Source organism: Dendrobates tinctorius, unplaced genomic scaffold (genome assembly GCF_039654945.1).
Source record: "Dendrobates tinctorius isolate UK_male_01 unplaced genomic scaffold, ASM3965494v1 ptg000211l, whole genome shotgun sequence".
Taxonomy (NCBI): domain Eukaryota; kingdom Metazoa; phylum Chordata; class Amphibia; order Anura; family Dendrobatidae; genus Dendrobates; species Dendrobates tinctorius.
The window spans coordinates 18,216,671-18,233,094 of NW_027361878.1; the positions used below are offsets into that span (position 1 = coordinate 18,216,671).

The window sequence follows — 16,424 nt, forward strand, 5'->3', positions numbered from 1 at the left end:
ATATATGTAGTATGTATGTAGCATGCATGTAGTATATATGTAGTATGTATCATGTAGTATGTATGTAGCATGCATGTAGTATATATGTAGCATGCATGTAGTATATATGTAGTATGTATGTTGCATGTAGTATGAATGTAGCATGTATGTAGTATGTAGTATGAATGTAGCATGTATGTAGTATGTAGTATGAATGTAGCATGTAATTTTTTTTTTTTTTTTTTTTTTTACATTTAACACATTAGCCGGATGATGGGACTACTACTGTCCCATCATTGGCTAATGTGTCAATCACTGTCATGGTAGCAGGCATCGCCAGATGGGACTTGTAGTCCCATCGGACGATGCCTGCACAGACCCCCGGAGCCTGCACAGACCACCGGCAGGCCGGCACAGCCCCCCGGCAGGCCGGCACAGCCCCCCGGCAGGCCGGCACAGCCCCCCGGAGCCTGCACAGACCACCGGCAGGCCGGCACAGACCACCGGAGCCTGCACAGACCCCCTGGCAGGCCGGCACAGCCCCCCGGCAGGCCGGCACAGCCCCCCGGAGCCTGCACAGACCACCGGCAGGCCGGCACAGACCACCGGAGCCTGCACAGACCCCCTGGCAGGCCGGCACAGCCCCCCGAAAGGCCCGTACAGACCCCAGAGAGGCTGTACAAGGGCAGGAAAGGGTTTTTCTTATTCCGATACCGGAAGTCCCATAGACTTGAATGGGACTTCCGGTATCGGAATCGGCGATACCGATACTTTTTTTAAAGATCGGCCGATACCATCCGATACGATACTTTGAAGTATCGGATGGTATCGCTCAACTCTAGTTATGATGTATCAACTGTGGATATAACGTGCAAAATCCTAAATAAAGAAAGTGTTAAAGTTGTATCAGAATGTGTCTCCATTGATGGGGGTCGCCTAGAAGGGAGTGGGCCTGGGAATGCCTGGGTGAAGATGAATCTGGAGATGGAGGTATGCCGAGGAGCATAATATTGTTTCATGTAGGGGAAGCGCTGGACGCAGCTGCCACCAGAGTACAGGTCACGACTACAGTTCTGGCCCTCCCTAAAGCAGCGGCACAGTTAGTGCTGTTCCCTGGCACCGAGTGCTGAAGACGGCTCGCGTCATTATCCCATGCTCTGCTGGTGATCAGTGCGAGCAGGGGAAAATGTTGAGAGTTGTATTCAACTGACAACAGTAAGAGCAGGTAGCAGCTGATGAGACTAAACTCTCATCAGCACAGCTGCTGCTGCTAAATAACAGTGAGAGCAGGTAACGGCTAATAGGAGTTTTGATCAACTACCGCCTGCGCTATAAATAAATTAAGTAAAAAAAAGCTTGTGTTTCCCTGTATTTTTGAAAAACCAGCCAGGCAAAACTGACAGCTGGTGGCTGCAACCCTAAGCTGTCAGTTTCAGGCTTCAGCCACGCTGGTTATCAAGAATAGAGGTCCCCATGCTGTTTTTTAAAATTATTTAAATAAATCTTTAAAAAAAAACAGTGAGGGATTCCCCCTCCATTTTTGACAACCAGCCTTGCTAAAGCACACAGCCGGGGTCTGGTATTCTCAGGTTAATAAGGGGCTATTGACCCCACCAGCCTAAAAATAGCTGCCAGCAGCCACCCAGAAAAAGCACATCTATTAGATGTGGCAATTCTGGTGCTTTGCCCGGCTCTTCCCACTTGCCCTGTAGCAGTGGCAAGTGGTGTAGTTGTAGGGGATGAAGTAAGATGTCCCCTTAAGATCACCCCTTTAAGAAGTTCCATGTATATATGTTATTATTTGATGTGTACAATGCTAACGGTACTGCTGTACGAGTACGTGTATTATCGCCCGACTCATTGGTACTGCCACATTATATATGTGTTAACATTCTGTAAAGATTGTAATATATTGTGTTGTATTATGTTCTGTATATTAATGTATAGATTAGGGTAAGCCAGTGCATCCTTTAGGGTCATTAGAGGAGGGCACTATTAGTATAGAGTTCCTAGATATGGGTAAGTGTAGTTCTGTAGTGGGCCACTAGATGGGGGTATACTAGTGGGTCTTGTTAGGTATAGCTATAGGAAGTTCACATAGGGTTAACTGTAGGAGGAGATGCTATGGGTTAAGCAAGTGTAGGAGATAGGAACAGCTCAGAAGGATGAGCAAGCCCAAAGTGTCCACAAGGGCTCAAAGCACGGGCACAGTCAGACGAGTGCTGGATAAGACCGGGGTACCTGGGAAATTGCAGTTTATGACAGCAGCTGGAAAGGGAAGGAATATGTGGTCCAAAAGTCGTGCAGGGCGCAGAATATTCACCATGTGGTAGATCTTAAAAAGGGCAGAAGCTTGCAAATCTGGGGCAAAATGGATGAACGGGATCCCCTATGTCTTGAGGTCCTACAGAAGTGATGCTACTACCCCATAATGTGCGTGAGGACAAAGAAAGCAGGAAAGGGAAAGTGCAGGAGGAATGCTGTGTGGACTGTAATGTAACTGTTACGGCCACCACAGCTGCCACCTCGCTCCCACATACTTGCCTCCCCGCTCCAGCATCGCAGCCTCCCTCGGGCCAAGGCTTGCGCCGTCTTCCTCCTACGCTGACTGGTCCACGGCCGACGGTGTTACTGCACTATGTGCGCACACGCCGTAGGCTGCGGCCACACGTCCTTAGCCCTCCTTGAGCTCCGGCAGTGCCCTGACCCGGAAGCACCGCCGGAATAATGGGAGGCTGTAGCCGGGTATATCAGGCCACCCTCCTTTAGTGGAGGTGACTGATCTTAGTGTTCCACACATATCAGGCCTGTTTCCCTTCGGTGCCTGCATTACCTATTCTCCCCTGTTTGTGTCTCCCCAGCCGTGCCACCTGTGTCCCGCTCCATGCCTCCTGTGTCCAGCTCCGTGCCTCCTTTGTCCCGCTCCGTGCCTCCGGTGTTCCGCTCCTTGCCTCCTGTGTCCCGCTCCGTGCCTCCTCCGTTCCAGCTCCGTCCTGCTGTCCCGTGGTTCTCTCCTGCTCCTGCAGTCCTACTCCAGTCCTGTCTCCTGCGTCCAGCTTCGTCCTGCTGTCCCGTGGTCCTCTCCTGCTCCCACAGTCCTATTCCAGTCCTGCCTCCTACATCCAGCTCTGTCCTGCTGTCCCGTGGCCCTCTCCTGCTCCCACAGTCCTATTCCAATCCTGTCTCCTGCGTCCAGCTCCGTCCTGCCATCCTGTGGTCCTCTCCTAGTCCTGCAGTCCCACTCCAGTCCTGCCTCCTGTATCCCGCTCCATCCTGGTATCCTGTGCTGTCTTTGTCCCGTGGAGGGGCTTCCTGCTTCCCTAAAGAGCCGTCCCTCTTGGTACCGTCTATTGTGGTACTTGAACCCCTGAGCCTGCTCCTAATGATCCCTGTATAGGGGTCGGCTCCACCTGGTTCGCTCACCGGGGGCCCTCGGTGCCACGATCCAGAGGGTCCACTCCTGGAGGCTTTCCTCGCAGAGCTGTAACAGTAACTGATGTGTCCGGGACCGTTGAAGAGAAAAGTAAAATCCTTTGGTTGGCATTTGAACCTGTATCTGTGTCCGTTATTTCTACCCTGTGCACAGAAGCTGAGTGTGTGGGAGCTGTGTCGCACCGCAGTGAAATTCCTGATGGTGAACCAGAACCCCGAACAGATACACCGGTAGAAGCTGACAATTCTATGGGAAGAGGCTGGGACACCAAGACCCTGGTGTCCTCGGCCATGACTACTGTCCTGGCCCCTTCTTGCATAGTATTTGTGGGGTTGATGTCAAATTTGTATTGTCTGGTGACATCAAGCCCACGGGTTAGTAAAGAAGAGGCGTCTATAAGACACCTATCCATTAGTAATCCTATAGTTACTTTGTAAATAAAGAGACAGGAAGTATAAAGTATTTTATTTGAAATCAAAACAAAACACACTTTTCCATTTTTATTTAATTTAATTTATACTCACCTAATCCCCATTCCATGGAAGCCCTTGTCTCCTGTAATAAAAGAAAAATAAAAAAACAACAATATCCCTAACCTGTCCAACGTTCTGTCCCACACTGTAATCCAAGTCTGGGGATAAATAGTTTTCAATCTCGATGGTGCCAAGATGCAACCATCCAAGCTGAAAACCATGAGAGATTGAAGTGCTGCGAGCACAGCTTCAGTGATGAACAGTGACATCAAAGAGGTTACCACAAGTCACTGAAGGTGCATTCCCAGACTCAATTCTCTCTGAGCTGGGACAATGAGCTGTGTTGACCTCAATGAGATCATCATGAGCACCAGGAGAATTTTCTCATTGGGGTCACCACAGTTCATAGGCCGCTCACAGTGAAGTGGGCCTGGGAACCAACCTTCAGTGACCTGCATTAACCTCTTTGACATCACCACTTGTTACTGAAGCTGTACCCGCAGCATCTCATTCTCTCATGGTTTTCAGCCTGGATGGTCATATCATGCCACCATTCAGGTTGTAAAGCATGGATAAATAAAGTTTAAGAATTTTTTACAGGAGCTGGAACGTGACCCCTTCATTTTCTACGGTTGCATCATACCACCGTTTAGGTTGTAAACCAGAGATCGCAGAGATGGATTGCGGTATGGGACAGTATTGATATTCTTCATTTCGAACAGGTGAGGCATATGGTTGTTTATTATTTTTATTTTTTTTTACAGGCGACAATGGATTAGACATAAGGTGAGTATTATGGTTGTGTATTACTTTCTATCTTTTACATGGGACATGGGCTTTAATGAAATAGGCGTAAGGTAAGTATAACTTTGTTTTTTATTTTTAAATAAATGTGTGAAACGGTGTTCATTTTTATTTCAAATAAAGGATTTTATTCATGCTGTGTGTTTATATCCAAACGTACTATGGGGTTAGTAATAGGGCAGTCTTATAGACGGCTCTCATTACTAACCCCTGGGCTTGAATTCAGCTGACAATGTAAGACTTACATCAACCCCAACCCTATTACCCCACTTGCCGTCGCCACAGTTCAAGTGGGAAGAGCAAGGCTAAGTGTCAGATTTGGCGCATCTTATGGATGGGGCGGCTGAGGGCTGATGTTGGGTCTCAGTGTGACCAGGAGACAATGATGTGAGCAGCCTTTAGCCGCTGGCACCTGGAATCAGCGCATACTGTACTGCTTTTCCCAGGCACCGGTACTGGCACGATCCATTTTTGGATCTGTGTCAGATCTGGATTCTCATATATAAACTTTTTTCCTTTCAGGCCATCGGGGGCTAATATCAGTTTTTCCCCCTGGTGACCGCTGGTGTAACTACATGGCAGGTGAGTTTGCTGATGCAGGTGGTGACCACTCCCACCTTCCTTTAAAAGGTCACCTGAGGCATCAGCTGACTGTTGGTTATACAGGTACTTTTGGAAATCAACCGTGGTGAAAACAGGAGCTTTCTGGTGCAGTGGTACTTCAGCTGAATGTTGTGATCAGGTGCCTTACTCTGCTGTGCAGTGCATTTCAGCAGAGAAAACTAAGTGTTGTTTGTCTTACCTTGTTTTGTTATATCTTTCCCCGGTGTTCCCTTGTTTGTTTGCTGTTTGGTGACCGACCAATTGCTGAGTCGTGTCACACAGGGCCAGTAACTTTGTGACATTATGACCAGCCGACCCATTTTTTCTGGTGAGCCATGGCCCAAATGCAGGCCTTTGCCCAACTGCTTCAGACCCTCACTGAGGAGTGTAGGGTGCTGCATGGTGAGGTGGTGGAGCAGCTGCAGTAGTTGGTGGGGTTCAGGGCCTCGGCTCAGGAACAGGCTCAACCAGAACCCAAGATATCTCTCCCAGACAGGTTTTCTGGTGGCAGAGATAAATTTTGGGTTTCTCAGAAGGCATGCAAGTTGTACTTCAGGCTCCACCCTCGTTCATCAGGGAGTGAGGAACAACAAGTGGGATTCATCAAATCGCTTCTTAAGGGTGATCCCCAATCCTGGGCCTTCTCCCTGCCAGCTGATTCACCATCTCTATGGTCAGTGGATGAGTTTTTTGCGGCTTTGGCGAATATGCCCCTTGTAGTCCTTGCTAGGGAGGAGGACACACCAGTGCAGTCGGATGAACCCATGCAGGTGGGAGGAGTTAGTTCCCAAACAGTGTTGCCTGTGGTTCATCGTGGTGTGGGGGCATGTTTTTACTGTGGGCAGACTGGTCATTTTATCGGGGTCTGCCCAACTCGCGCCAAAACATCTGTACCACCTAAGAAGCCACGTCCCCCTGGTCGTGTGGAGGGAGGTGACCAGGGAGTGTATATTTTCTCCATTTTTTCCCCTCAGTGTACCTTGTCAGCAGAAGTGGTGGTTGGCGGGGTAACTGAGGGTATACCGGTGCTTGTGGACAGTGGAGCAGGAGTCAATCTGGTGGATGCTCACTTTGTCCAGACCCATAGCATGAGGAGTAGGACGCTAGCAAAACCCCTAAGCGTCCAGGCCATTGACTCTGTCCCACTTAGCCAGGGGAGGTTGACCCAAGTGTCACAATCCCACCGCTGACACCGGTATGTCATGAAAGGAGGGACACGACGCACTGCCGACACACGGCTATCACATGCACAGGGGGGATTATCTTAGTTATCCCACTGCTGTCACCAATATGTCACAATCCCACCGCTGACACTGGTATTTCACAGATGGTGGGACGCGACGCACTGCTGACACACAATTATCACATGCACAGGAGGGCTTATCTTAGTTATCCCACCGCTGCCACAATGTGATAAAAACAGCAAGCTAGTCTTGCACTAACAAATTTATTGCAGGGGGGTTATTTTGGATGTCCCACCACTGCCAGCAATACTTCACGAACTGCAGGGATGTTGTACTGTATATCCCACTTTCAGTTCCACTTTGGAACTCGCAGCTCTCTGGCGCCCCCCTTACCCTCAGGTCAGTCAGGGAACTACACCTGGGATAATTGGTCGCCGGCCGGCTGCTTCAATGAGGGCTGGCTACCCGGCGCGCTGCAGTAAGGGAATTATAAATGCTCTGGCCGCAGCCACCTGATTAGCTTATAAAATCCCTTTCCATCACAGCCAGCAGTACCCAGGACCCACACCACACTTTGCTGCCACCAGCTCCAGATTTCTCTGCTTAAGATTTAAACTTAATAGAGGGGTTCGAAGCCAACCTGAATCAGTAGCGTAATTATCTTAAAGGCACGTAAATTCATTTCTATAGCATGGAGACAGAGTAATAAAGTTATCATTTATTCCCAAAAGGGAGTGATTACAGAGATAAAAGATTTTACAAAGTTCAGACATTAGATATGTACAATGCAAATATAAAATAAAATAAATGGGTTTAAGAAACAGAGATTAACACTTACATTTGCTTAGATGGTCTTAGGCTAACCATGTGGGGAGGCAGGGCCAGTCATCTCCCAGCATTTGGGATCCTATCAGCACGGAATCTCCAGCTAGAATGACCTCCCAACTGAGTGAGTGTACTCTATAGTTCTGTGTTATGAATGGGTCACCGAGGAGGAGAGCAAGACCAATCAAGCCACAGAAAACCAGAGAGGTTGGTAACTAAGCGGATTGCAGACCTCTGATCCTATCCACACAACTAGCAGTAGCCATGGAGTGTGCCTATGATGATCCTAGACGCCTCGGCACAGCCAGAGAGCTAAATAAGCCTAAAGCAAGAAAGGGGAAATTATTCTTAAAATTCAAAAATTTAGACCGATCCCCAGAAAACACATCAGGAGTGGGGATTTTTGGTTCAACAGCAGATGATTGAGCGAGATAGGCAGAAATTCCCAGCACATCAGCAGCGAGCTGCTCAACACGATCAGACAATTGCTTAAGCTTCATTAAAGAAAAAATCCTCCTATGGCCACAGAGAAAAAGAGGAAAAATATATAAAAAAATTCTGACACTTTTTTTTTTTTACAATTCTTTCCTTCTTTTGAGTACACTAGAGTCTGTGGTTTAGGCTGGTGATTCTGTTATAAATGGGTCACCGAGGAGGAGAGCAAGACCAAGCAAGCCACAGAAAATCAGAGAGGTTGGTAAGTAAGCGGATTGCAGACCCCTGATCCTATCCACACAACTAGCAGTAGCCGTGGAGCGTGCCTACAATGATCCTAGATGCCTCGGCACAGCCAAAGAGATAAATAAACCTAAAGCAATAAAGGGGAAATCTAAACTGCCCCAGAGCAGACCCCAAAGGAATAGATAGCCCCCAAACATATATAGTCGGTGAGACAAGATGAAAACACAAACGCAGGTAGGAAAATAGACTGAGCAAACGATGGGGCCCACAATGACTAGACAAGACAGGAAAGGAAAGACACTGTCTGCAATCACGCAAAAAACCCTGCAAAAAAGTCCAACACGTCTGATAGAAAAAATACTGAAGTCGCACGACTTCGTCCACTATATCAGCACTCTGGTATATTCTGAAAGCAGAACAAAAAGAGGCCAATCTAATAAGGAACAAAAACAAACTGGCACAAGCACTAACATATGGATGGTGATTCAGCACAGCCCCAGCCGGAGCTGGCTGACCCACACAAAACTGAAATAGACAAAACCAGATCAAATGTGAACAATAGCAAAAGAACACTTGACTGAGCATGCAGGGACTGAGCTGGAAACTAAGACCTCAGGAGGCAGGAAAAAATCACCAGCAGGGATAGAGGGAGTCGGCTGTCTTAAATCCAGTCTGAAACCCCAGATCTCCAATCGTCCTTATTATCAGGTGGCAAGCCTCTGTTAATCAGATCAGCTCCATTACCTCCAGTAACCACCAGAGGGAGCCCAGAAAGAGAACTCGCAACCCCTCTGTCAATAAGACCAGCTCCACTACCTTCAGTAGAAACCAGAGGTAGGCCAGAAAGCGAACTCACAACAGTTCTGGGTCATGACATCATAAAAGGGCAGTCTGGTGATGGTCCTCCCCCTGCTCTTGGAGTTACAATATGACTACAAAACTTATAATAACTATATCTCGCAGAGGGTACCTTGTATAAACACGCACATAGTCTCATCTTTTCCAGCCTGTTGAAAGCAATAATTCAACACCAAGCATGCAGTAATTATGTCACACCGTTTAGGAGAAATCCATTTCTCCGATTCTGTGGGTGCTAGAACCGTGAAAATTATGGGCTAGAAAGCAGGCTCGGTGCCCTGTTATGATGAGTCACCGAAGGAGGAAAAAACAAAATACTAGCTAAGTCCAGAAAAACCAGAGAGGTTGGCAGCTATCGGATTGCAGACCCCTGAACCTATCCACAACAACTAGCAGTAGCCGTGGGGGGTTCCTACGGTGCCCTAGACCCCTCGATCACAGCCGGAGAACTACATAGCCTAAAGACAGAAAGGGGAAAAACTAAACTGCCCCAGAGCAGACCCCAAAGCAATAGGCAGCCCCCAACATATAATGACGGTGAAGCAAGATGAAAACACTAACACAGATAGAAAGATAGGTTGAGCAAATGATGGAGCCCAAGCTAACTAAAATAGGACAGGATAGGAAAGCTGCTGTCTGCCATCCGCAAAAACCCTATCCAAAATGTGCCAACCGACTGATAGGAAAAACAGGCCCTGAAGTCGCTAGGCTTCAAAAGACTAAATCAGCACTCAGGTATATTCTGAAGACAGAGCAAAAGATCAACAGATCAGAGACAAAAATGGAATTCAGCTCACCCCCGGCCAAGGATGGCAGAACTCCCAAAAAACAAGGCAAAACAAAAACAAAACTGAAGTGTACAAAGCAGAGCAGAAAAACTTAGCTTTGAGACGCAGGAATCAGACTGGTCTCCAAGAATCCATCAGAATCACCAGCAAGGCAGAAGGGCGTCGGCTGCCTTATATCCAGTCCTCAATTCCAGCCACCCAGTCATCATCTAGCTGCACAGGTGTTTGGTAATCAGCCTCACTACCTTTCTTCACCAGAGGAGGGAGTTCATCAGACCTCAACGGTGAAGGGAAAAATGAACTCACAACAGTACCTCCCCCTTGAGGAGGGGTCACCGAACCCTCATCCATACCACCAGGGCGATCCGGGTGAGCCCGATGAAAGGCACGCACCAATCTTTCGGCATGAATATCAGAGGCAGAGACCCAGGAATTGTCCTGCTGACCATAACCCTTTCACTTAACCAAATACTGGAGTCTCCATCTAGCCAGACGGGAATCCAGTATCTTCTCTACCTCATATTCCATGTTACCTTCAACCAATACAGGGTCAGGAGGTGCCACCACAGGAACTAATGGTTCAACAAACCTCTTCAACAAGGACTTATGAAACACATTATGAATTTTAAATGTGACAGGAAGAGCCAACCGAAAAGGGACCGGATTAATAATCTCCAAAATCTTGTAAGGTCCAATAAATCTAGGCTTAAACTTAGGAGAAGCCACCTTCATAGCTATATTTTTTGATGACAACTAAACCATATCACCCACCTTAAACTGGGGACCAACGGTCCTACGCTGGTTGGAAAACCGCTGGGCCTTTTCCTGGGAGAGAGACAACTTATCCACTACTTGGTCCCAGATCTGGTGCATTCTCTCCACCACAGTGTCAACACCTGGGCAGGAAGAAGGCTCCACCTGCCCTGAAGAAAATCGAGGGTGAAACCCAAAGTTACAAAAAAAAGGTGACATCAAAGTGGCAGAACTAGCTCTATTATTTAAAGCAAATTCGGCCAAGGGAAAAATGAAACCCAATCATCCTGATCGGCAGAAATAAAACATCTCAAATACGACTCCAAAGTCTGGTTTGTTCTCTCTGTCTGCCCATTGGTCTGAGGGTGAAACGCAGAGGAGAAGGACAACTGAATTCCCAGCTTGTAACAGAAAGTCCTCCAAAATCTAGACACAAACTGAACTCCTCTGTCAGATACAATGTTCTCAGGATTCCCGTGCAAGCGAACCACCTGTTGCAAAAACAAGGGCACCAACTCAGAGGAAGATGGCAACTTAGGGAGTGGTACAAGATGGACCATCTTAGAGAATCTATCACAAATCACCCAAATAACAGTCATTCTCTGAGAGACAGGCATATCAGAGATAAAATCCATTGAAATATGGGTCCATGGCCTCCTGGGGACCGGCAAAGGCATCAACAAGCCACTAGAGCGAGAACAAGGTTTAGACCGGGAGCAAGTCCCACAGGACTGCACAAAATTCCTGACATCACGAGACAAGGCGGGCCACCAAAAAGACCGACTCACCAGATCTCTAGTACCAAAAATACCTGGATGACCAGCCACTGCAGAGCAATGAACTTCAGACATCACTCTCTTCCTCCACTGGTCAGGAACATACAACTTTCTACTGGGACAACGCTCAGGTTTGTCCTCCTGAAACTCTTCCAGAGCATGTCTCAAATCGGGCGAGATGGCAGAAAGAACTACCCCCTCGCCTAAGATGGTAGCAGGCTTAGTCACAACAGGAGAATCAGCAAGGAAACTCCTAGAGAGGGCGTCTGCCTTGACATTCTTAGTGCCCGGAAGAAAAGAGACCACAAAATCAAAACGTGTGAAAAACAAGGCCCACCTAGCCTGTCTTGGATTCAAGCGCTTGGCCAACTCCAAGTAAATCAAATTCTTGTGGTCAGTAAGGACCACGACTTGGTGTTTGGCTCCCTCCAACCAATGTCTCCACTCCTCAAATGCCCATTTCATGGCCAACAGTTCCCGATTCCACACATCATAGTTACGTTCGGATGGGGAGAACTTTCGGGAAAAGAAAGCACAAGGATTCATTTTAGATGTCACAGGATCTTTTTGGGACAACACCGCTCCTGCACCAATCTCAGAAGCGTCCACCTCCACCTGAAACGGGAGTGAGACATCAGGTTGCCGCAAAGCCGGAGCAGAAGTGAATCTTCGCTTCAGCTCCTGAAAGGAAGAAACAGCCTCCGGAGACCAATTCAGCACATCAGCACCCTTCCTAGTCAAATCAGTCAATGGCTTGGCAATACCATAAAAATTAGCTATAAATTTCCGATAAAAATTAGCAAAACCCAAAAACTTCTGGAGGGCCTTCAAAGAAGTGGGCTGAACCTAATCATAAATGACCTGTACCTTGGCCGGGTCCATTTCAATAGTTGACGGAGACAAATAAATCCCAAAAATGAAATCCTCTGTACCCCAAAAAGGCATTTCGATCCCTTGACATACAGGGAATTCTCCCTCAAACTCCGGAACACAGTCCGAACATGTTCCACATGAGAGTCCCAATTCTTGGAGAAGATCAAAATATCATCCAGATAGATAATCAAAAATTTATCCACAAAGTCTCGGAATATATCGTTCATGAAGCACTGGAAGACAGAAGGGGCATTAGTGAGCCCAAAAGGCATCACCAGGTACTCAAAATGTCCCTCCGGAGTATTAAACGCCGTCTTCCATTCACCCCCATGCTTAATGCAAATAAGATTATATGCCCCCCCTGAGGTCAAGCTTGGTAAGCCAGCAAGCACCTTTAACTCTGGAGAATAGATCAGAAATCAGAGGTAACGGATACTGATATTTAACAGTAATTTTGTTGAGGGCACGATAGTCAATACAAGGCCTTAATGAACCATCCTTTTTAGCCACGAAAAAAAAACCAGCACCTAAGGGTGAAGAGGATGGTCTAATATGACCCTTCTCCAACGACTCCTTAATATAGGATCGCATAGCCTCGTGCTCGGGTACAGATAAATTGAAAAGCCGACCCTTGGGGAATTTACACCCCGGGTTCAGCTCAATTGCACAGTCATTACTCCTATGTGGAGGCAGAGATGCAGACTCATTCTCACTAAATACATCATAAAAGTCAGCCAAATAGTCAGGAACATCATGCGACTGGGAAGAGGTGGAGAAAACAGGAGCATCACTAAGGGCACACCGACAACCCCAGCTCACCACAGACAAAGATTTCCAATCCAGAACTGGATTATGGATTTGCAACCAGGGAAACCCCAGAACAATGGTATCATGCAAATTATGCAACACCAAAAATCTGCAATTTTCTTGATGGTCTGGGGTGACCCGCATTACCACCTGGGTCCAAAACTGAGGTTTATTCTTTGCCAAAGGAGTAGCATCAATACCCCTCAAAGGGATAGGCGTCCGCAGAGGTGTCATAGGAAATCCACAACGTTTAGCAAAATCCAAGTCCATCAGGTTCAGAGCTGCTCCCGAATCCACAAAAGCCTTGGCGGAAAATGTGGACAGGGAGCAGATCAGAGTAATTGCCAGAAGAAACTTAGGTTGAACACCACCCACAGAAAACGTGTGTGCACAACGTTTCTCTCGTTTAGGGCAGACAGAAATAATATGCGAGGCATCTCCACAAAAAAACACAGCTTATTACGCCTTCTGAACTCCTGACGTTGCGCCCTAGACAAAACTCCATCACATTGCATAGGTTCAGACATTTGTTCAACAGGTGGCATCACCTCTCGTGTAGTTTTGCGTTCACGTAAACGCCGATCCACCTGAATGGCTAATGACATAGAATCGTCAAGACCAGAGGGAACAGGAAATCCCACCATAGTATCCTTTACAGTTTCTGACAAACCCTTCCGAAAGAGGGCTGCCAAGGCACCATCATTCCAGGTAGTAAGGACCGCCCACTTTCGGACTTTTTGACAGTACAACTCTGCCGAATCCCGACCCTGGCTTAATGCCAACAAGGTCTTTTCAGCCTGATCAATAGCATTAGGTTCATCATACAACAAACCCAAGGCTTGAAAAAATGCGTTCACATTATTCAGAATAGGATCATCAGGTTTCAAAGAAAACGCCCAATCCTGGGGATCGCCGCGCAGCAAAGAGATGACAATTTTAACTTGCTGCGCGGAGTTCCCCGACGAGTTAGGCTTCAAGGCAAAAAATAATTTACAATTATTCTTGAAATTCAAGAATTTAGGCCGATCCCCAAAAAACACATCAGGAGTAGGAATCTTTGGTTCAGCAGCATGTGAATGAGCAAGATAGGCGGAAATTCCCCGCACTTCAGCAGCGAGCTGCTCCACATGATCAGACAATTGCTTCATCTCCATTGAGAGAAAAATTCCCCCTACAGCCTCAGAGATATAGAGGAAAAAATATGCACAAAAAAAAAATTCTGACACTTTTTTTTTTTTTTACAATTCTCTCCTGCTATTGAGTACCCTAGGATCTGCGGTATGGCTGGTGATTCTGTTATGATGAGTCACCGAAGGAGGAAAAAACAAAATACTAGCTAAGTCCAGAAAAACCAGAGAGGTTGGCAGCTATCAGATTGCAGACCCCTGAACCTATCCACAACAACTAGCAGTAGCCGTGGGGGGTTCCTACGGTGCCCTAGACCCCTCGATCACAGCCGGAGAACTACATAGCCTAAAGACAGAAAGGGGAAAAACTAAACTGCCCCAGAGCAGACCCCAAAGCAATAGGCAGCCCCCAACATATAATGACGGTGAAGCAAGATGAAAACACACAGCTAGAAAGATAGGTTGAGCAAATGATGGGGCCCAAGCTAGCTAAAATAGGACAGGATAGGAAAGCTGCTGTCTGCCATCCGCAAAAACCCTATCCAAAATGTGCCAACCGACTGATAGGAAAAACAGGCCCTGAAGTCGCTAGGCTTCAAAAGACTAAATCAGCACTCAGGTATATTCTGAAGACAGAGCAAAAGATCAACAGATCAGAGACAAAAATGGAATTCAGCTCACCCCCGGCCGGGGATGGCAGAACTCCCAAAAAACAAGGCAAAACAAAAACAAAACTGAAGTGTACAAAGCAGAGCAGAAAAACTTAGCTTTGAGAAGCAGGAATCAGACTGGTCTCCAAGAATCCAGCAGGATCACCAGCAAGGCAGAAGGACGTCTGCTGCCTTATATCCAGTCCTCAATTCCAGCCACCCAGCCATCATCTAGCTGCCCAGGTGTTTGGTAATCAGCCTCACTACCTTCCTTCACCAGAGGAGGGAGTTCATCAGACCTCAAAGGTGAAGGGAAAAATGAACTCACAACAGTGCCCTATGCAGATATGTAATTTTCATATCTCTGCCGTGAATTGTTTCAGAGATCTGGCCTCTTTAATATTTCCCATACTTGAATTCGCCGCATGGTGAGGACAAAGGACATTCTTTCCTGGCTTTGTGCGTGAGCTGAGGGGAGGGGGGAGGGAGAATCCTCACTGGGATCTCAGATTGCACAGAGCGGCAAGCAGAGAATTTACACTGGTGTGTGTGAGCTGTGGGGAGGAAGGGGGTCGCAGGGGCTGACAGGCAAAAGTCTCATCTGTAGTGTAGAGAATGGAAGATTCTGGAATGTTTCGGAGAAGTCATATCTTACATTATCCTTACACCAAGTCGTGGATAATATACATCTGCATATGGGGACTCATCATGAAGAGTCCCTGTCATGCTACGTCTTGGGGGGAATGCCAACACCCATCATTTTAGGCCTCCCTTGGTTGAAAAGATACAATCCAGTCATAGATTGGCGGTCCAGTGAAGTAGTCAGCTGGGATCAGTCGTGTGAGGGCTGCTGCCCAGGGGCTACTGTTTCTGCCGTCATTCTGCAACCGTCCCCTTCTTCTCCAGTGGGGGCACCAGAGGTGCTGCCAAGGAGAAGGGGCAAGTCTCAACCCTCACCACATGCTAACCCTGAGTGTCAGAGTCCTCGTAGGAGGAAGGGTCAGAGGAAGGTGGTGGTTCCTTCTGAGCATGGTGGGGTGTGAGTGTGACGACACAGGGGGATGCCTCTGTTGCCGGCTCTGTGAAGAGTTCACCATCTTGTGGCAAAGTTGTGCATGGCAATAAAAATTCAGGTCCGGACCTGTGTGTGAGTGAGTACGTATGGGTGTCCACCAAAAACATCCGGTGGAAGTGTGCTGCTGGAGACTGGAGTTCTCGGGTGATCGGGCCGTATCGGGTGTCGTCCATTCTCGGCCCGGGGACCAACCAGCTGGAGTTACCCCCAGTAATGCCCATACACAACTCATTCCCCATGTCGGCAATCTGGAGATTTGTGGCGCCTCCGGAGCATACGTTGTCACCTCCATTGGTCCATGTTTGCCATAAATCTGAGAGTCAGGTGACTGCCGAGATGAACTCTGGTGGAACGAGGCATCCTCATTGTTGGTTGTTTTCTCGTGAGGTGTGTTGAGGGTCCAGAGGCCCCTCATTGAGGGAAGGGTACTGTCACGATCCATTTTTGGATCTATGTCAGATCTGGATTCTCATATATAAACTTTTTTCCTTTCAGGCCATCGGGGGATAATATCATTTTTTCCCCCCGGTGGCCGCTGGTGTAACTACATGGCTGGTGAGTTTGCTGATACAGGTGGTGACGACTCCCACCTTCCTTTAAAAGGTCACCTGAGGCATCAGCTGACTGTTGGTTATACAGGTCCTTTTGGAAACCAACCGTGGTGAAAACAGGAGCTTTCTGGTGCAGTGGTGCTTCAGCTGAATGCTGTGATCAGGTGCCTTACTCTGCTGTGTG

At 47.6% G+C, this 16,424-nt stretch overlaps 1 protein-coding gene across 5 annotated transcripts in view; it reads right to left on the reverse strand.

Moving 5' to 3' along the window:
- The window catches only part of LOC141058325 (uncharacterized), a 229,487-nt gene that overhangs the window by 134,286 nt on the left and 78,777 nt on the right, over window positions 1-16,424 (reverse strand). The window lies entirely within an intron of this gene.